At 49.0% G+C, this 20,968-nt stretch overlaps 1 long non-coding RNA gene across 1 annotated transcript in view; it reads left to right on the top strand.

The window, feature by feature from the left end:
* The window catches only part of LOC140425452 (uncharacterized), a 48,039-nt gene that overhangs the window by 22,101 nt on the left and 4,970 nt on the right, over positions 1-20,968 (top strand). The window contains exons 2-3 of the long non-coding RNA XR_011947868.1: positions 13,087-13,182; positions 13,790-13,980. This is a non-coding gene — a long non-coding RNA (uncharacterized lncRNA). The remainder of the gene's footprint in view (positions 1-13,086; positions 13,183-13,789; positions 13,981-20,968) is intronic.

Here is a 20,968-nt window from a genome sequence, read left to right as displayed (position 1 = left end):
ACCCCATGAGTTGGTCACGTCCCCCTGGACCAAAGTGGGCATCAACCTGTTCCATGCACTTGGCCGGGACTACGTCCTCATAGTGGACTATTTCTCAAACTACCCGGAGGTAGTTAGGCTACACGACCTCACCTCAACTGCGGTCATTCGGGCGTGCAAGGAAACCTTCACTCGCCATGGCATCCCGCTCACGGTCATGTCCGACAACGGCCCGTGTTTTGCCACTCAGGAGTGGTCCAATTTTGCCAAACGATACAACTTCACACATGTCACGTCCAGTCCCCATTACCCCCAAACCAATGGCAAAGCTGAAAAGGGGGTGCACATTGTCAAACGACTCCTGTGCAAGGCGGCCGATGCAGGATCTGACTTTTACCTTGCCCTGCTTGCTTACAGATCAGCTCCATTGTCCACCGGCCTGTCACCGGCTCAATTGTTGATGAATCGCACGCTGCGGACTTGGACAACCTTCCAGTCCTTCGTCGAATGCAGTTGGCTCGGGCCCAACACAAATCGGCGTACGACACCCGAGCCACGGATCTCCCTGCTCTGGCTCCTGATGACGAGGTCCGTGTCCAACTTCCCGATGGTGGTTCGTCTGCCACCGCTGTGGTGCTCAGACAAGTGGCCCCCAGGTCATTTTCGGTTCGTCTGCAAGACGGCTCTCTTCTTCGCCGAAATAGGCGGGCACTACGACTCCTTCCTCGCTCACCACCAGATCATCATGTCCTGCCTCGCCGTCACGACGAACCCGTCACAGACCTTGCAGATCTCCCTTTCGCTCTGCCACCCTCTGAGTCTGACACTGTCCCACCCATTCCAGAACAGGCAGCCCCTGACCCACCCTTGAGGCGGTCAACCAGAATTTGTCACCCACCTCAGAGACTGAATTTATGAACTGCCTGAATTCATGGACTCTTTGAACTCATGAACTGATTGTTTCGTTACCCTGTTTGATTAACTCACTGGTTTGTACATACTGTTGTCCTAGTTATATTTTGTGTTACGTACTATCCATCTGCACTAGATACCTTCCAATGTAAATATCTTAGAGTTTCTGTACATCGTCCTGTAAATATGCTCGCATGTGCCACACATAGTTAGGAACATTCGCATACTACATTATTTATTGCCACGAACACACATTTTTTTTTAGAGAAGGGGGGATGTCATAATATACACATCAGTATATGATGGTGCAGAGACACACACTGACTGACACACTGCAAGACCAATCAACACACACAACACAGCAGCCAATCACCAGTTAGGGCACGGTCACTATAAAGACAGAGGGCACCAGTTTTCTTGCTCATTCGGGATGCAGCCTCTGAGACAGACAGAGCCCGCAGTCAGAAGCACAAACATCCACCATGTGCTCGCAGTATAGGCTGGTCAGGTTAGGCATAGGTCTTCAGTCAATCTAACATAGTGTCGACCCACAGTGCAAGTATGTTTAACAGCTCTTAGTTAACTAAAATAGAGTTGTACTATTACAAGTGTTGGTAGCCTGTCTATGTTACTGCTAAGGTAAACACAGTCTCCACAGATCCAGAGTACCCAACACATCAGATGGTAATAAGCAGAAGGTTTCCTTCCCATGTTTGACCTAATGCCATGAGATTTCATGATTTAAATATCAAATTATTAATTATACGTAGATACAATTGTAACAACCAAGTATATTCAATACCTTTAATATATATAAATGCAAAAGAGTAAAATTAATAAGTAAGTCTGGGATTTTTAGATGTAATGTCAAGACTTTGGGGGTAGAGGTAGCTCCCAAGTCCAGAGGTGGCAATATTTGGAGTGTCGGAGGATCCGGGAGTACAGGTGGGGAGAGAGGCCGATGTCTTGGCCTTTGCCTCCCTGATAGCCTAGAGACGGATTTTGTTGTGTTGGCGGGACTCAGAGCCACCGAAGGCGAAGGTATGGGAGAACGATTTGGCAGAGTTCCTGCATTTGGAAAAGATCAAGTTCACCATTTGAGAGGTGGTGGAGGAGGGGTTCACATTGAGGTGGAAGCTGTTTATCAACGTCTTTAAGGAGTATTGAGCCGTCAGCGGAGGGGGTGTGTGATTGTTTGTTTTTTTGTCTGGTGGGGGGGGAGACGATAAGTTACAAAAGGGAGGCACCTACCAGGGATTCCAGTGAGATGAGTGGGGGCTGTTGTCAGGGGGGATGCGGGGAGATTTCATTACCTGTTGTTGTGGTTGGCTTTTGTATTTCTGTAATTATGTACATATTTAAAATGCTTTCAATGCAATGTTTTTCAAAAAGAATGAATGCTTTTTTGTAATTTGCTTTCAGGAATAAACTGAGGTAGTGCTGTATTCTACTACAATTTTCATTTAAATGGATGGAGAGACCAATGCTATAAATCAACATATGCAAAACAGATATTTTATTGATTTTCAACCTGTGTTTTTGAATGCTTTATATTTTTTTCCCCTAAATGGTTTACTGACTTATGTGGATTTTCTCTTTGTTGACCAGAGGGTGCAGGCTGTTCAGATTTAGGTTTGGGGAAGGATGGGTGGATCATTGCTGGATATGGGGACGATAGTCAGGCCAGAAGTGGTTAGTGGAGGAGATTTTAAAAAAACATGATCATGCAGGCTGTGATTAATGAAGCTAGGTCCTAGACTGATATATGAGGCGGCAGAGTGCTTGGCAGGTAAGGTGTGAGCAGGGAGGTTACAAGCATTGTCTGGCCTAGAGTGGGCTTGGCAGGAAGCCAAAGTGCTGGCGTACAATCAAACATGGTAGCTTTATTGTGCTACTCCATATATATGTGTCTCTCATACATTGATAAGAATACATAAAAGGATGAACAGAGAGGGATTGATAGCAACAACTTTTTAAATAACATGCAGATACATTCAGCAATGACTGCGATTGCTCCCTCTTCTGGTATACTGAAGCAGGTATTATGATCTGCCCTTCAGCTCAATCTCCTAACCTAGTCGTTTATGTACAAGAATTATTCTAATTTATACATTTAATGCAAATTGAAGCCAATCCAGCAATCTTGACAATTTATTAATTTAAAATGTGTAAACTAATTCCAAAATGATTTTGGTTGGTGCAAAAATAAACCAAATTGGTTTAATTTAGAATTGTCATAGTATTAACAAATAAATCATGCTGTATGCAGATGATGTGTTGCTATTTGTATCTAAGGCGGATGTTTCTGTCCCTGCTATTATTGATGTGTTGGGTAGATTTAGCCTTTTCTTGGGTTATAAGATCAATTTCAGAAAGTTTGAAACTATGCCTCTGGGAAGGCTTAGAGGGAGACCTTCCCCCTTTGCTAATTTCCCATTTTAGATGGCCATTCTCAGGATTTACTTATTTGGGTAGTTTTGTTACCCCCTCTTTCAGGTAAGAGTAATGGGGCAAACCTCACCCCCCTTACTTGTGTCTATCAAGTAGGACCTACATCGTTGGTCCTCCTTACCGATATCGTGGCTGGGGGGTAGGTTAGCACTGATTAAAATGAGTGTGCTGCCTCGGTTATTATATCCTTTAGAGATGCTACCAATCTTGCTTTCTGTTAAGGGCCTAAAGGAAATTTATCAGGTGCTCTAAATTCTTTAATATGGAACAAAAAGAAACCCTGCTTAAAACTAGCCAAACTGCAACTCCCAGTTCAAAGGTGTGGGGGAGGGGGTTTAGGGATGTTGAATATTAAAATATATCAGTTAACTTCTCATCTTAGATTCATCAGAGAGAACCCTTCTTCCACTTGGCTCCATATTGAAGCTGACCAGTCTGTGTACTCCTTACTGGCACATAGTTTCTCAAGGTTGTGCCTATAAAGTGTGAAAATCCTATAATCAATAACACTCACAGCATGGAGGATGTTCAGTGAACCGGAAGGGAGATCTAATTTAGCTTTCACTCTATTTCCCAATCAGGACAATCCGGATTTCTCACCAGGTCATATAGGCCATGGATTTGACAACTGGAGGCATAGAGGACTTTGTAGACTGGGTGATAAGTTTAGTGGTGCTTCATTGTAAATTACCCACTCATTGATTGGGACTGGATAAGTAAATGGAGAAAACAAATGAAATTTCTAAAAGATCCCTTTTTCAAGCAAGGGTAGAGACAAAAGGACAGAATTTTCCCTGAAATAATTTTTTAAAATATTCGTTCAAGGGACATGGCCATTACTGGGTCAGCCAACATTTATTGTCCATCCTTAATGGCCCTTGAGAAGGTAGTGGTGAGTTGCCTTCTTGAACCACGAGCACAGAGACACACATCTCAATGGGACCTAGTTCTAGAATAGCATGCGGGTCACAATCTGATGATCATAGCACACAATCTGATCTACAGCAGGTAGAGGCAGGGACATGAGTCGACACTCGGAGGACAGCTGGAGGCCTGGAATCTGCTGAGTCCGAGTCAGGTGATGAGCCTCCAGGCTCGATCATAAAAAAGTTGCTGGAGCTGCAAAGACGAGCATGGGAACATCAGGAAGGGATGTCCACTGCACTCCTCAGATTGCAATTCATGATGAAGGAGTCTGTCTGCCTTCAGTCTGAGGTGATAGTACCAGCTTCAGAAACGGATTTACAGGTCATGTGTCCCACACTCACCCCACCTCATTACCCTCCTGACACCACCCACCCTCACCCCACAGAACATAAAGGCAGAAGCCACAAAATTACACAAATTGATCACTCCTTTTTTGATACCTGTACGAATAATTGCTGAATTGAAATCCAGGCTTACCTCTTGTCAGATTGATGGTAAAGATGGTCAATATTGCGATGTGAGTCTTGAGGCGTGCAAACGTGGAACTTGCTCATGAGCAACGAGATGGAAAAATCAGCTAATGATATCACTGCAGCACAGTCCACAGGCCAGTGAAGAAGCAAATACTCCTATCAACAAGATGTATACGCTGCCATCCAGTATTTTGCACAGAGCCTCATTCAGTGTCAGAAAAAAAAGTTAGCATCCTTACCCCCACTCACAAAATCAAATAACTTATTACCCTAGGTTCACGTGAGTAGAACGTGCAGTGAGTCCAAGTCCAATATTAGTGGCTCTGTCTGGCAGGATTCCATTTGTTGTCCTGGAGACTTTCTGAAGGCCAGTCTCGAGAGCAATTGTGCTTAGAACTACCAGCATGTGACCAACTGCAACCATTATATCAGACCAGCAATGGTGTATTTTGAAAATCAGAATTCAAACAAGAGAATATAGAAAAGGGCCAGATTTTTAAGATTTTCATGCATCCCTTGTTGGCATGGCAATTTAGATAGCTTTTGTTCTACACTTTTTCTTTACAAAATCATAAATTACAGCATTGCAGGTAAAATCTTTTAAAGACATCCTTTCAACTCTGCTGAACATGTCAAATGTCCCTGACTCATCATACTTTGCAAACACTTTTTTTTAAAACTCTTTTCAATAGTTCACTGGAAGCATTTGTGACAGGTATTGTTAAAAATATTTTCAGACTGGTTTCCACATTTGGAAAGATTGCCTGTAGCCCACCACAAACAAGTCTGTAAAAATCAGCTGGTGATCTTCAAGCACAGATCTCATCATTATTGATTAAATGAATGAATTGTTTCACTACATGTTCAAAAAGATCCGTGTTTATATCCTCTCGGTAGAATTCACTTAATTTCTTACTGCAGTGCCTTTTAGAATTTTAATCCAAACTTCTGTCAAAAATCTCGCAAAATAAATCAACCATTTTCTTCAGAGATTCACTTCTACTCTGCAATTGCACCATTATTGTGCAACAAATAGCATTGGCAGTCCAAACAATGATCTTTTATTTCCCTTTTAAAGTGATTTTATTGGTGACTTCCGGGTGCGGCGATGACCAGCTGAGTCGCACGTTTCGGCAGCTCCCTGTGAAACGGACTTTTGGGCTCTTGATAGGAGCCCCAACGGCAATTTTGACGGCTAAAAACACTGTGCGGTAAACCAGAAGGGAATCCCCCCTGGATACGGATGGAAAAAGGAGGAGAGAGTGGCCAGATTGCAGTGGATCCTTTAGAACAGCGGCAAGGAAGGCAAGCAAAAACCAAGATGGCGTCGGAAGGTGGCAGTTTAACATGGGGCCCTGAACAACAAGAGTTCTTGAAATGCTGTGTGGAAGAGATCAAAAAGGAAATGAAGAAAGAGCTGTTGGCCCCGATACTACAGGCGATCGAAGGGCTAAAGGAGGAACAAAAGACCCAGGAGCGGGAGCTTCGGGTCGTGAAGGCAAAGGCAGCCGAGAATGAGGACGATATACAGGGCCTGGTGGTGAAGACGGAGACGCAGGAGGCACATCAGAAACGATGTGTGGAAAGGTTGGAGGCACTGGAAAACAACGCAAGGAGGAACAACCTGAGGATTCTTGGTCTTCCTGAAGGTGTGGAGGGAGCGGACGTCGGGGCATATGTGAGCACGATGCTGCACTCGTTAATGGGAGCGGAGGCCCCGGCGGGTCCGTTGGAGGTGGAGGGAGCATACCGAGTGATGGCGCGAGGACCGAGAGCAGGAGAAATTCCCAGAGCCATAGTGGTGAGATTCCTCCGTTTTAAGGATAGAGAAATGGTCCTTAGGTGGGCGAAGAAAACACGGAGCAGTAAATGGGAGAACGCGGTGATCCGCGTTTATCAAGACTGGAGTGCGGAGGTGGCGAGAAGGAGGGCGAGCTTTAATCGGGCCAAGGCGGTGCTTCATAAAAAGAAGATAAAATTTGGAATGCTGCAACCGGCAAGACTGTGGGTCACATATCGAGGGAGGCACCACTACTTTGAGACGGCGGATGAAGCGTGGACTTTTATTGTGGAAGAAAAACTGGAATGAGCGGGTTATTAAAAAGAACGTTCGAACAAAGTGGTGGGGCGAATGTGGGGGGCAAAGAGGGGTTTTATGTACTAATCCTGCGATGTGGTAACTTTTCTCTCTCCCACAGGTGGTGATGGGGGGAGGAGGGGAGGTGGAGGAGATGGGGCGTTGGCCATTGGGGGCGGGGCCAAGGGCTTGGTTCCCGCGCTATGATAATCATGGCGGGAATAGAGAAGCAGGAAGGAGGGGGCGTCGCACGGTGCGAGCCGAGGTCACGGGGGGAAGCCGAGGTCAGCCAGAGTTTGCTGACTTCTGGGAGCAACATGGGGGGAGTAATTACGCTAGCGGGGGATCTAGCGGGGGGGGTGGGAGGGGAGAATTACTGGGTTGCTGCTGCTGGGGAGAGGGGGGAGCTGGTATGGGAGAGGATGGGCGGGGGGGCACCGCCTGGGGGAGATACAGCTGCGTGGGAACCGGGTGAGGAGCTGGAAAAAGGTGATGGCTAATCGACAAGGGGGGGGGGGTAGGAAGCCCCCCAACTCGGCTGATCACGTGGAACGTGAGAGGGCTGAACGGGCCGATAAAGAGGGCACGGGTACTCGCACACCTTAAGAAACTTAAGGCAGATGTGGTTATGTTACAGGAAACGCACCTGAAACTGATAGACCAGGTTAGGCTACGCAAAGGATGGGTGGGGCAGGTGTTCCATTCGGGGCTAGAGGCGAAAAACAGGGGGGTGGCTATATTAGTGGGGAAGCGGGTAATGTTCGAGGCAAAGACTATAGTGGCGGATAACGGGGGCAGATACGTGATGGTGAGTGGCAAACTACAGGGGGAGACGGTGGTTTTGGTAAACGTATATGTCCCGAACTGGGATGATGCCAATTTTATGAGGCGGATGCTAGGGCGCATTCCGGACCTAGAGATGGGAAAGCTGATAATGGGGGGAGATTTTAATACGGTGTTGGAACCAGGGCTGGATAGGTCGAAGTCCAGGACTGGAAGGAGGCCGGCAGCAGCCAAGGTACTTAAAGATTTTATGGAGCAGATGGGAGGTGTAGACCCGTGGAGATTTAGCAGACCTAGGAGTAAGGAGTTCTCGTTTTTCTCCTATGTCCATAAAGTCTACTCGCGAATAGACTTTTTTGTGCTGGGTAGGGCATTGATCCCGAAGGTGAGGGGAACGGAGTATACGGCTATAGCCATTTCGGATCACGCTCCACACTGGGTGGACTTGGAGATAGGGGAGGAAACAGGAGGGCGCCCACCCTGGAGAATGGACATGGGACTAATGGCAGATGAGGGGGTGTGTTAAAGGGTGAGGGGGTGCATTGAAAAGTACTTGGAACTCAATGATAATGGGGAGGTCCAGGTGGGAGTGGTCTGGGAGGCGTTCAAGGCGGTGGTTAGAGGGGAGCTGATATCAATAAGGGCACATAAAGGGAAGCAGGAGAGTAAGGAACGGGAGCGGTTGCTGCAAGAACTTTTGAGGGTGGACAGACAATATGCGGAAGCACCGGAGGAGGGACTGTACAGGGAAAGGCAAAGGCTGCATGTAGAATTTGACTTGCTGACTACAGGCACTGCAAAGGCACAATGGAGGAAGGCACAGGGTGTACAGTACGAATATGGGGAGAAGGCGAGCAGGTTGCTGGCACACCAATTGAGGAAAAGGGGAGCAGCGAGGGAAATAGGGGGAGTGAGGGATGAGGAAGGAGAGATGGAGCGGGGAGCGGAGAGAGTGAATGGAGTGTTCAAGACATTTTATAAAAAATCATATGAAGCTCAACCCCCGGATGGGAGGGAGACAATGATGGGCTTCTTGGATCGGCTGGAATTTCCCAAGGTGGAAGAGCAGGAAAGGGTGGGACTGGGAGCACAGATCGAGGTAGAAGAAGTGGTGAAAGGAATTAGGAGCATGCAGGCGGGAAAGGCCCCGGGACCGGATGGATTCCCAGTCGAATTCTATAGAAAATATGTGGACTTGCTCGCCCCGGTACTGACGAGGACCTTTAATGAGGCAAAGGAAAGGGGCCAACTGCCCCCGACTATGTCTGAAGCAACGATATCACTTCTCTTAAAGAAGGAAAAGGACCCGCTACAATGCGGGTCCTATAGACCTATTTCCCCCCTAAATGTAGATGCCAAGGTCCTGGCCAAGGTAATGGCAATGAGAATAGAGGAATGTGTCCCGGGGGTGGTCCACGAGGACCAAACTGGGTTTGTGAAGGGGAGACAGCTGAACACGAATATACGGAGGTTGTTAGGGGTAATGATGATGGCCCCACCAGAGGGGGAAACGGAGATAGTAGTGGCGATGGATGCCGAGAAAGCATTTGATAGAGTGGAGTGGGATTATTTGTGGGAGGTGTTGAGGAGATTTGGTTTTGGAGAGGGGTATGTTAGATGGGTGCAGCTGTTGTATAGGGCCCCAGTGGCGAGCGTGGTCACGAATGGACGGGGATCTGCATATTTTCGGCTCCATGGAGGGACAAGGCAGGGATGCCCTCTGTCCCCATTATTGTTTGCACTGGCGATTGAGCCCCTGGCGATAGCGTTGAGGGGTTCCAAGAAGTGGAGGGGAGTACTTAGGGGAGGAGAAGAGCACCGGGTATCTTTGTATGCAGACGATTTGCTACTATACGTGGCGGACCCGGCGGAGGGGATGCCAGAAATAATGCGGATACTTGGGGAGTTTGGGGATTTTTCAGGGTATAAATTGAACATGGGGAAAAGTGAGTTGTTTGTGGTGCATCCAGGGGAGCAGAGTAGAGAAATAGAGGACCTACCGTTGAGGAAGGTAACAAGGGACTTTCGTTACCTGGGGATCCAGATAGCTAAGAATTGGGGCACATTGCATAGGTTAAATTTAACGCGGTTGGTGGAACAGATGGAGGAGGATTTCAAGAGATGGGATATGGTATCCCTGTCAATGGCAGGGAGGGTGCAGGCGGTTAAGATGGTGGTCCTCCCGAGATTCCTCTTTGTGTTTCAGTGCCTCCCGGTGGTGATCACGAAGGCTTTTTTTAAAAGGATTGAAAAGAGCATCATGGGTTTTGTGTGGGCCGGGAAGACCCCGAGAGTGAGGAAGGGATTCTTACAGCGTAGCAGGGATAGGGGGGGGGCTGGCACTACCGAGCCTAAGTGAGTATTATTGGGCCGCTAATATTTCAATGGTGAGTAAGTGGATGGGAGAGGAGGAGGGAGCGGCGTGGAAGAGATTAGAGAGGGCGTCCTGTAGGGGGACTAGCCTACAGGCTATGGTGACAGCCCCATTGCCGTTCTCACCGAGGAACTACACCACAAGCCCGGTGGTGGTGGCTACACTGAAGATTTGGGGACAGTGGAGACGGCATAGGGGAAAGACTGGAGCCTTGGGGGGGTCCCCGATAAGAAACAACCATAGGTTTGCCCCGGGGGGAATGGATGGGGGATATGGAATGTGGCAAAGAGCAGGAATAACGCAACTGAAAGATCTGTTTGTGGATGGGAAGTTCGCGAGTCTGGGAGCGCTGACCGAGAAATATGGGTTGCCCCAAGGGAATGCATTCAGGTATATGCAACTGAGGGCTTTTGCGAGGCAACATGTGAGGGAATTCCCGCAGCTCCCGACACAAGAGGTGCAGGACAGAGTGATCTCAAAGACATGGGTGGGGGGTGGTAAGGTGTCAGATATATATAGGGAAATGAGGGACGAAGGGGAGACTATGGTAGATGAACTAAAAGGGAAATGGGAAGAAGAGCTGGGGGAGGAGATTGAGGAGGGGCTGTGGGCAGATGCCCTAAGCAGGGTAAACTCGTCGTCCTCGTGTGCCAGGCTAAGCCTGATTCAGTTTAAGGTATTACACAGGGCACATATGACTGGAGCACGGCTCAGTAAATTTTTTGGGGTGGAGGATAGGTGTGCGAGGTGCTCGAGAAGCCCAGCGAATCATACCCATATGTTTTGGTCATGCCCGGCACTACAGGGGTTTTGGATGGGGGTGACAAAGGTGCTTTCAAAAGTAGTAGGAGTCCGGGTCGAACCAAGCTGGGGGTTGGCTATATTTGGGGTTGCACAAGAGCCGGGAGTGCAGGAGGCGAGAGAGGCTGATGTTTTGGCCTTTGCGTCCCTAGTAGCCCGGCGCAGGATATTGCTAATGTGGAAAGAAGCCAAGCCCCCGGGGGTGGAGACCTGGATAAATGACATGGCGGGGTTTATAAAGCTAGAGCGGATTAAGTTCGTCCTAAGGGGGTCGGCTCAAGGGTTCACCAGGCGGTGGCAACCGTTCGTCGAATACCTCGCAGAAAGATAGACGGAATGGGAAAAAGAAGGCAGCAGCAGCAGCCCAGGATCGGAGGGGGGGGGGGGGGGGGGAGGAGGAACCAGAAGGACTCTCAGGGTTGTTAATATATACTGTATTGTATGTATAGGTCGTTGCTACAGATAATTATATATTGGACTGTTAAATTATATTTTTGGAGAGTGTTACTTGTGACAAGAGTATATAAACTAGCCAATTAGGGCTAGTTTTCATTTTTGTTATTATTTATTCATTTTTATTGTTATTGTCATTGTTATTTGTGTTGTTATAATATTGTGTAAAGGATGCACAATGTACTGTGTTGGTTGACCAAAAATTTTCAATAAAATATTTAATTAAAAAAAAAGTGATTTTATTGTCTTTAGTATCGTACTGGGAAGAGGCTGACAGAGGCAAAATGACATACAGGCTGAAAACAGGAACTACCAAATCTTCCCAGGGCAGAATTGATATTGGTTGTCGGCCAGACCACTCAAGTCAGCACAAAAACTCAACAGAACTTTATGATCCCCTAATTACAGTATTTATCACAATTCTATGAATATGTGACTAACTTCAAGACAGTAGAGATCAACTTTGCAACTGGAAGAGCGATAAACATAGAAGTCATCTTTGAACTTTAATTACAGTTTTAAAGAATGAAGACAACTGTCTTAACCTGTTTTCTTTGAATATTATATTTTAATTACAATTTCAAATTGTTAAGAGTGAATGAAAGCAAAGTGAAATGATATGTGAATGGAAGTTTCCATGAATTAAATAGTGTGCGTTGTGTTTTTTTAAAATTTAGAGCACCCAATTATTTTTTTTTCCAATTAAGGGGCAATTTAGCGTGGCCAATCCACCTAACCTGCACATTTTTTGGGTTGTGGGGGTGAAACCCAATGCGACACGGGGAGAATGTGCAAACACCACACAGACCGTGACCCAGGGCCGGGATTCGAACCCGGGTCCTCAACGCCATAGCGCTAACCACTGCGCCACCGTGTTGCCCTTGCGTGTGTTTAATAAAAAAAACATTGTGTGGGTTTTTGTTATTGTGTTGCTAGCTTTAATGTTTTATTTTCCCTATCTTGTGTATTTGCAATATTAATTTCAATCCCGAGTTTAAAATTACATGGGAGTTGTGATCTGAATTAAAAGTGTAAATTGAAACAAGGTAAATGTTTAAAATTCCTTAATCTTGGGCATGGTTGCTGGCCACAAGCACAGCCAAGGATATATATATATGATGATCAACATTGCAGAAGTTACTTGGAACACAATTCTTAGAAAGTAAATGTAAAATATAAAAGAAAATCAGAGTATATAAATTTAAATTTAAAAATGATTAGTTTAAGCTTGGAGAATTCCTGGGTACCCTTGGTTCAAATTGGGAAAGAAAGGAACCAAATTGAAATTTGAAGACAGTGTTCTTTTTTTAAGGAAACCATGTGCTTCCTCCTTTGTTAAGGGAAAGTGATGATGTATTACATTTGAAAACATTATACTATTTTTTTTAACTGGTAGAGATTTCATTAATTTCTGTTGAAACTCATTGCACATCTAATTTGCTGATTGAGAATTTTAATATAATCTTAATTTGCGTCACAAGTATGCTTACATTAACACTGCAGTGAAGTTACTGTGAAAATCGTCTATATAGTGGAGATTATGAATTTTAATTTTCTTTTAAATTGACTAATACAAGGGGCGGCATGTGGCACAGTGGTTAGCACTGGGACTGCGGTGCTGAGGACCCATGTTCGAATCCCAGCCCTGGGTCACTGTCCGTGTGGAGTTTCCACATTCTCCCCATATTTGCGAGAATTTCACCCCCACAACCCAAAGATGTGCTGATTAGGTGGATTGTACTAAATTGCGCCTTAATTGGAAAAGAAAAATAATTGGCTACTCTAAAAAATTTTAAAAATTGTCAAATACATCCAGACCAAATTAACTCATTTGGGTCATTTTTGTTTGAAAATAGATGGATCATGAATTACAGACAACAGGTTTAGTAGCGTCAAGACTTCAAGATTGTTTGTCACAACATGGTGGCATTTGGAGACCTTCAGTGGAAAAGGTTAGCTCATTCTGACTTAGCTGCTGCCCTTTGAATTAAAGTGCTTGTGATTAGTTACACTTGGCTTCCAATTGTAGGTCGGATAATTTGATTCTTCTCTTAAAACCACCAGGTCTGAATAGAATTACTCTTGATATTTAATTGATTTCATAAATTTGATATTTAATTGATTAAATAAATTAGGCGCATGGAAAATAACAACTTTCAAAAGGGGAAGTTACCTATCATTTAAGGGGATCATAAACAAATTTTAAATTTTTGATAAATAAAGGGTAATAGGAGTCAGTGTGTATGGGTTTTTTTGAGTTTCAAAACCTTTTTTGTTGTTTGAAAATAGATAAATTAAACATATTCTCACCTTATGATGTCATTATTTAAATCTGGGATATTTTAATAAAATTAATATTTGTTTTTGTGTGTGTTATTCATATTAAGTAAACGCTAACTCAAGTAATGCAGACATCAACATGTAAACTCTGTTGTTTTAATTCTAGCAGTACTTAACTGCTGATAGGTTAGAAATTAATGACTACGTAAAAGGATAAGGGCTGTTATGTGTGCATGAGTGAGATGATCTAATAATAATAATCTTTATCGTTGCAAGTAGGCTTACATCAACACTGCTTTATCTGTTGGTGGGGAGATAATATTGAATCTGGGGAATGCCAACAAAGCTACAACAGATGATAGGATTCTTCCATCATTTAGTTATCTGGGGTTATGGAATGGAAGTCAAATCTTCAGATGAAGAACAAAATGCAGATCACGCTATTCATGAACGAAGAAAGAATGATCAAGGTCAATGATTTCTTTTAAAAATATTTTTATTAAGGCATTTGTATGAACATTAAATACAAACCAACACCAGGGTAAGAACAAACAGGAACCTCATCATAAATAAATAACTAACCAACACCCAACCCCCCTGGCATCCACCCCCTTCCATCCTGTCTTCCCCATTTTAACCCCTTTATCCCCCACCTCCCCTCCCCCCTGCTGTCACCTCAATTTTCATTTAAGAAATTGATGAACGGCTTCCATCTCTGGGCAAACCCATCAACCTAACCTCTTCAGACAAACTTGATTTTCTCCAACCTTAGAACCTCCGCCAGGTCACTCACCCACACCCCCAGTTTTGGTGGCTCCATGTCCCTCCACTCTAGCAAAATCTATCTCCGGGCCACCAGGGAGGCAAAGGTCAGAACATTGGCCTCTCTCGCCCCCTGGACTCCCAGATCTTCCGAAACGCCACTTCTGGACTCGGGACCTCCACCCTCAGCACCTCGGACATTACGGCCATGAACCCCTGCCAGAACACCTTCAGTTTCAGACATGCCCAAAACATGTGAACATGGCTTGCGGGTCTACCCGCACACCGCCCACACCTATCCTCAACCCCCTCAAAGAACCTGCTCATCCTGGCCACTGTCATGTGCGCCCTGCACCCTATTGACTACCTTAAACTGGATAAAGCTGGGCATTGTGCACAACAAGGATGTATTCACCCTCCTCAGAGCCTCCTCCCACAACCCAACCTCCATTCCCCCCCCCTCCCAATTCCCCCCACCAGGTTCCTCCTCCCATTTCCGCTTGGCGTCCCCTATCAGGGCTCTCTCCCAGTCCATTAGCTCCTTGTAGATCTTGGACACCTTGCCCTCCCCCACTCCTTCCATCGATAACACCTTATCCAGTAGTCTCAAGGGCGGCAAATCGGAAAAGGACAGCACCTGCTTCCTCACAAAGTCCCGGACCTGTAAGTATCTGAACCCGTTCCCACAGGGTAGCTCATATTCCTCCTGAAAGTCCTCTAAACTCGCAAAGCTATCCCCCACAAATAGGTCCCCAAACTGCTCGAACTCTGCCTGTCGCCACCCCCGAATCTGTGATTCTCGCAAATCGGTGCCCACATCAAGGCACCTTCCAACCTCAGATGCTGCTACCAGTGTCCCCACAATGCCCCAAAACTCGTACCCCTGCAAGAAACTACCGCCATCTGCCTCCACACTGACCCCTCCCCCACTCCCCACTTCGTCACCATAGCAATGTTCACTGCCCAATAAGAATTCAAGGCCGCCCCCCCCCCCACCCCCGACCTCTCTCTCACCACCACCCCCCCTCACATAATCCCTTTCCAGCCGATGGCTCTATTGCCAAAGCAGAAAGCAAGGGGAAAGTGGGCATCCCTGCCTTGTCCCACGGTGTAGCCCGAAGTACCCCGAGCTCACCCGATTCGTCCGCACGCTCGCTAGCGGCGCTCTATACAATGATCGCTCCCAGTTAACAAATGCCTGCCCGAACCCGAACCGTCCTAACACTTCCCACAAGTACTCCCAATCCACCTGATCAAAAGCATTCTCTGCATCCATTGCTACTGCCACCTCCACGTCCTGTCCCTCTGGGGGCATCATTATCACATTTAGTAGTCCCATAACATTCGCCGACAGTTGCCCACCCTTTACAAACCCCCTCTGATCTTCCCCTTTCACTCCTGGCGCACAGTCCTCAATTTGCAAGGATCTTTGACAGCAATTTGGCATCCATATGTAGCAAAGATATCGGGTGATAGACCCACACTGTTCCGGATCTTTATCCTTCTTTAGTATTAGGGATATGGATGCTTACGATAATATAGAGGGGAGTTCTCCCTTTTCCCTCACCTCATTATATGTCCTCACCATCAGGGGCCCCAGGATCCCCCCAAATCTCTTATAAAATTCTGCAGGAAATTCATCTGTTTCCAGGGCCATCCCTGCCTGCATCGTCCCCATGCCCTCCATCGCCTCTACCAGTCCAATAGGGGCCCCCAGCCCCTCCACCAGGTCCTCCTCCACCTTGGGGGAACTCCAACCCATCTAGGAACCGCCGCATTCCCTCCTCCCCCAGCCGGTGGTTCCGATTCGTAGAGCCTCCTGTAAAACTCCTTGAATACCCTATTCACCCCACCGGGTCCAGTACCACTCTTCTCTTCCTGTCTATCACCACTCTTCCGATCTTCCTTGCCGCCTCGTGCTTCCTGAGTTAGTTGGCCAGCATCCTACTCGCCTTCTCCTCATACTCATTGTGGTAGTATGTATTAGGGGTCATGTGGGACTGGAAGCCCTAATGTCATTGGCTGACAGATCCCGGGTCCTGGTTGGCCGTTGACCTCTAGCTCCGCCCTGAAGGCGGAGTATAAGAAGCCGGAGTCCTCCCCCGCAGGCCAGTCTACTATCGAGCTGCGGGGGAACAGACACGCTTAATAAAGCCTCATCGACTTCACTCTATTCGTCTCTCGGAGTCTTTGTGCGCCACAATTTATTAAGCGTGCCTAAAAAGGACTATGGAGCTCAGGATCATCCCGGAATGCCTGAGGATCAGCCCCCACGCAGTGAACGCGGCAGCAGCCTTCAAGCACTGGCAGACTTGTTTCGAGGCCTACCTCAGAACGGCCACCGGCCGGGTCACAGAAGACCAAAAACTACAGGTCCTGCACTCGAGGTTAAGCACGGAGATTTTCTCCCTCATCGAAGACGCGGAGGATTTCCAGACGGCGTTCGCAGCACTGAAAAGTCTCTATGTCCACCCAGTTAACCAAATCTACGCTCGCTACCAGCTCGCGACGAGACGGCAAAGTCCCGGAGAATCGATTGACGAATTCTATGCCGCGCTGCTGATTTTGGGACGAGCCTGCAGCTGCCCTTCGGTGAACGCAAATGAACACACGGACATGTTAATGCGCGATGCTTTTGTGGCAGGTATGAACTCCTCCCAAATCCGCCAAAGACTTCTAGAAAAAGAGTCGCTAGGACTCTCAGAGGCACGGGCCCTAGCAGCCTCCCTAGACGTGGCCGCGCGGAATACCCGCGCCTATGGCCCCGACCGCGCGGCAGCCCATTGGGCTCCGTACGTACCCATCGCGACAAACCCACCCCCCCGGACACCCCACAGGCTTGCGCGGTCCAAACGCCAAGTCGCACCGGGGGCGCCCGCTGCTATTTCTGCGGCCAGGCGAAACACCCCCGGCAGCGCTGCCCGGCCCGCGCAGCAATCTGCAAGAGCTGCGGGAAAAAGGGCCATTTCGCGGTTGTGTGCCGGTCCCGCGAGGTCGCCACTGTCCCGGGAGAACAGGGAGCCCTGCACGCCGCTTACGCTCCCCAACCCCCCCAGCGCCCCATGTACGACCCGCAGGCGCAGCCACTCTGGGTCCCGACCACCGCGGTCCCAGGAGAACAGGGAGCCCTGCATGCCGTTTACGCTCCCCAACCCCCCCGTCCCCACGTATGACCCGCCGGCGCGACCAATTTGGGTCCCGACCACCGCTGTCCCCAGAGATGAGGGAGCCCCGCGCGGTCCTAACGCTCCTCAACCCCCCCAGCGCCCCATGTGCGACCAGCAGACGCCGCCATTTTGGGTCCTGGCCACCACGAGGGGAGGAAGGGCGCCGCCATCTTGGAACACCCCAGACCTGTACGACGCATGGGGGCGGCCATTTTGTCCACCCCCGCCACCATCTTGTGACCTCCCAGCCATGTGCGATGTATGGGGCAGCCATTTTGTTCATCCCGGACGCCATCTTGGACGGCAACAACGGACCCCAGTGTCGACGGCTCCACGGGGTTCGAGGAAGACGCTCCACTACTACAACCACGTCTCGCTTCAATAACGCTCGATCAAGCTCGGCCCCGGACACTCCAGATGACGACGACAACAGTGCTAATAAACGGGCACGAGACACCATGCCTAGTCGACTCCGGGAGCACGGAGAGCTTTATCCACCCCGACACGGTAAGACGCTGTTCCTTGACCACCTATCCCAGCGCACAAAAGATTTCCCTAGCTGCAGGATCCCACTCCGTACAGATCAAAGGTTTCTGCATAGTTACCCTAACGGTGCAGGGGAGGGAGTTCAAAAACTACAAACTACACGTCCTTCCCCAACTCTGCGCCCCCACATTACTGGGATTAGATTTCCAGTGTAATCTACAGAGCCTTACGTTCAAATTCGGCGGCCAAATACCCCCACTCACTATCTGTGGCCTTGCAACCCTCAAGGTGCAACCCCCGTCCTTGTTTGCGAACCTCACCCCGGATTGCAAACCCGTCGCCACTAGGAGCAGACGGTACAGCGCCCAGGACCGGACCTTCATTCGGTCCGAAGTCCAGCAGCTACTAAAGGAAGGCATAATCCAGGCCAGCAATAGTCCCTGGAGAGCACAGATGGTAGTAGTGAAGACAGGGGAGAAACAAAGGATGGTCATAGACTATAGCCAGACCATCAACAGGTACACACAACTAGACGCGTACCCTCTCCCCCGCATATCCGACATGGTCAATCGGATTGCCCAATATAAGGTCTTCTCCACCGTGGACCTCAAGTCCGCCTACCATCAGCTCCCCATCCGCCCAAGTGACCTCAAGTACACAGCCTTCGAGGCAGACGGGCGCTTATACCATTTCCTAAGGGTCCCATTTGGCGTCACAAACGGGGTCTCGGTCTTCCAACGGGAGATGGACCGAATGGTTGATCAACATGGGTTGCGGGCCACGTTCCCGTATCTCGACAATGTAACCATCTGCGGCCACGACCAGCAGGACCACGACGCCAACCTCCAAAAATTCCTCCAGACCGCCAAAGCCTTGACCCTCACGTACAACGAGGACAAGTGCGTTTTTAGCACCAACCGGCTAGCCATTCTGGGCTACGTAGTGCGCAATGGGATAATAGGCCCCGACCCCGGACGTATGCGCGCCCTCATGGAATTTCCCTTCCCGCACTGCTCAAAAGCCCTGAAACGCTGCCTGGGTTTTTTTTCATACTACGCCCAGTGGGTCCCCCAGTATGCAGACAAGGCCCGCCCCCTAATACAGACCACGACCTTCCCTCTGTCGACAGAGGCTTGCCAGGCCTTCAGCCGCATCAAAGCGGATATCGCAAAGGCCACGATGCGCGCCATCGACGAGTCCCTCCCCTTCCAGGTCGAGAGCGACGCCTCCGACGTAGCTCTAGCGGCCACCCTTAACCAAGCGGGCAGACCCGTGGCCTTTTTCTCCCGAACCCTCCACGCTTCAGAAATCCGCCACTCCTCAGTGGAAAAGGAAGCCCAAGCCATAGTGGAAGCTGTGCGACATTGGAGGCATTACCTGGCCGGCAGGAGATTCACTCTCCTCACCGACCAACTGTCGGTAGCCTTCATGTTCGATAATGCACTACGGGGCAAAATCAAAAACGACAAGATCTTAAGGTGGAGGATCGAGCTCTCCACCTTCAACTACGAGATCTTGTATCGTCCCGGAAAGCTGAACGAGCCGTCCGATGCCCTATCCCGCGGCACATGTGCCAATGCACAAATTAACCGCCTCCAAACCCTCCACGAGGACCTCTGCCACCCGGGGGTCACTCGGTTTTTCCACTTTATCAAGTCCCGCAACCTCCCATACTCTTTAGAGGTGGTCCGTACAGTCACAAGGGACTGCCACATCTGCGCAGAATGCAAACCGCATTTTTTCAGGCCGGATGGTGCGCACCTGATTAAGGCTTCCCGCCCCTTTGAACGCCTTAGTCTGGATTTCAAAGGGCCCCTCCCCTCCACCGACCGCAACACATACTTCCTTAATGTGGTGGACGAGTACTCCCGCTTCCCATTCGCCATCCCCTGCTCTGACATGACCGCGGCCACAGTCATTAAAGCCCTGAACACCATCTTCACACTGTTCGGTTGCCCCGCATACGTCCACAGCGACAGGGGGTCCTCTTTCATGAGTGACGAGCTGCACCAGTTCCTGCTCAGCAAGGGCATAGCCTCAAGCAGGACGACCAGCTACAACCCCCGGGGGAACGGGCAAGTAGAGAGGGAGAACGGCACGGTCTGGAAGACCGTCCTACTGGCCCTACGGTCCAGGGATCTCCCAGTTTCACGGTGGCAGGAGGTCCTCCGGGATGCTCTCCACTCCACCCGGTCGCTATTGTGTACGAGCACTAATCAAAAGCCTCATGAGCGTCTCCTTGTCTTCCCTAGGAAGTCCTCCTCTGGAACGTCGCTGCCGACCTGGCTGGCAGCCCCAGGACCCATCTTGCTCCGAAAGCATGCGCGGGCACACAAGGCGGACCCGTTGGTCGAAAGGGTTCACCTCCTCCACGCGAACCCGCAGTACGCTTACGTGGAGTACCCCGACGGCCGACAGGACACGGTCTCCCTGCGGGATCTGGCACCCGCCGGCAACACACACACCCCCCCGACACCATTCACCCAACCCCCCCCCTTCCTGCCACCGCCGCACCCCGCGACCGCCCCCTTCCCAGGAGGATCGGTTCCCCTCCCCTCAGGCCCGACCAAGAATAAAGCCCAAGCTGAAACCGTAAGGCTCCCGGAGACGACAACACCGGAACAAGCACCACCACCACCACCGGGGCCGAGGCGATCGACACGGACGACCAGACCGCCTGACCGACTCGTGGCGTCGATCTAAATCAATATATGGACTTTTCACAAGAACATTTTGCTTTTCTCCCGTTACCTTCTGTAAATAGTTGAAACAAGACAAAACTGTACATACTGTATTACCATATGAATGTTTTTCCTCCCAGGACCAGCCCTGTAAACCCTTACCACCATGCGAAGCATCACCCCGCCGGGTTCAATTTTGACAAGGGGTGAATGTGGTAGTATGTATTAGGGGTCATGTGGGACTGGAAGCCCTAATGTCATTGGCTGACCGATCCCGGGTCCTGGTTGGCCGTTGACCTCTAGCTCCGCCCTGAAGGCGGAGTATAAGAAGCCGGAGTCCTCCCCCGCCGGCCAGTCTACTA

This window comes from Scyliorhinus torazame, chromosome 6 (genome assembly GCF_047496885.1).
Source record: "Scyliorhinus torazame isolate Kashiwa2021f chromosome 6, sScyTor2.1, whole genome shotgun sequence".
In the NCBI taxonomy this organism is placed as follows: domain Eukaryota; kingdom Metazoa; phylum Chordata; class Chondrichthyes; order Carcharhiniformes; family Scyliorhinidae; genus Scyliorhinus; species Scyliorhinus torazame.
The sequence above is the reverse complement of the archived record's forward strand: the minus strand, read 5'-3'. Positions and strand labels throughout refer to the sequence as shown.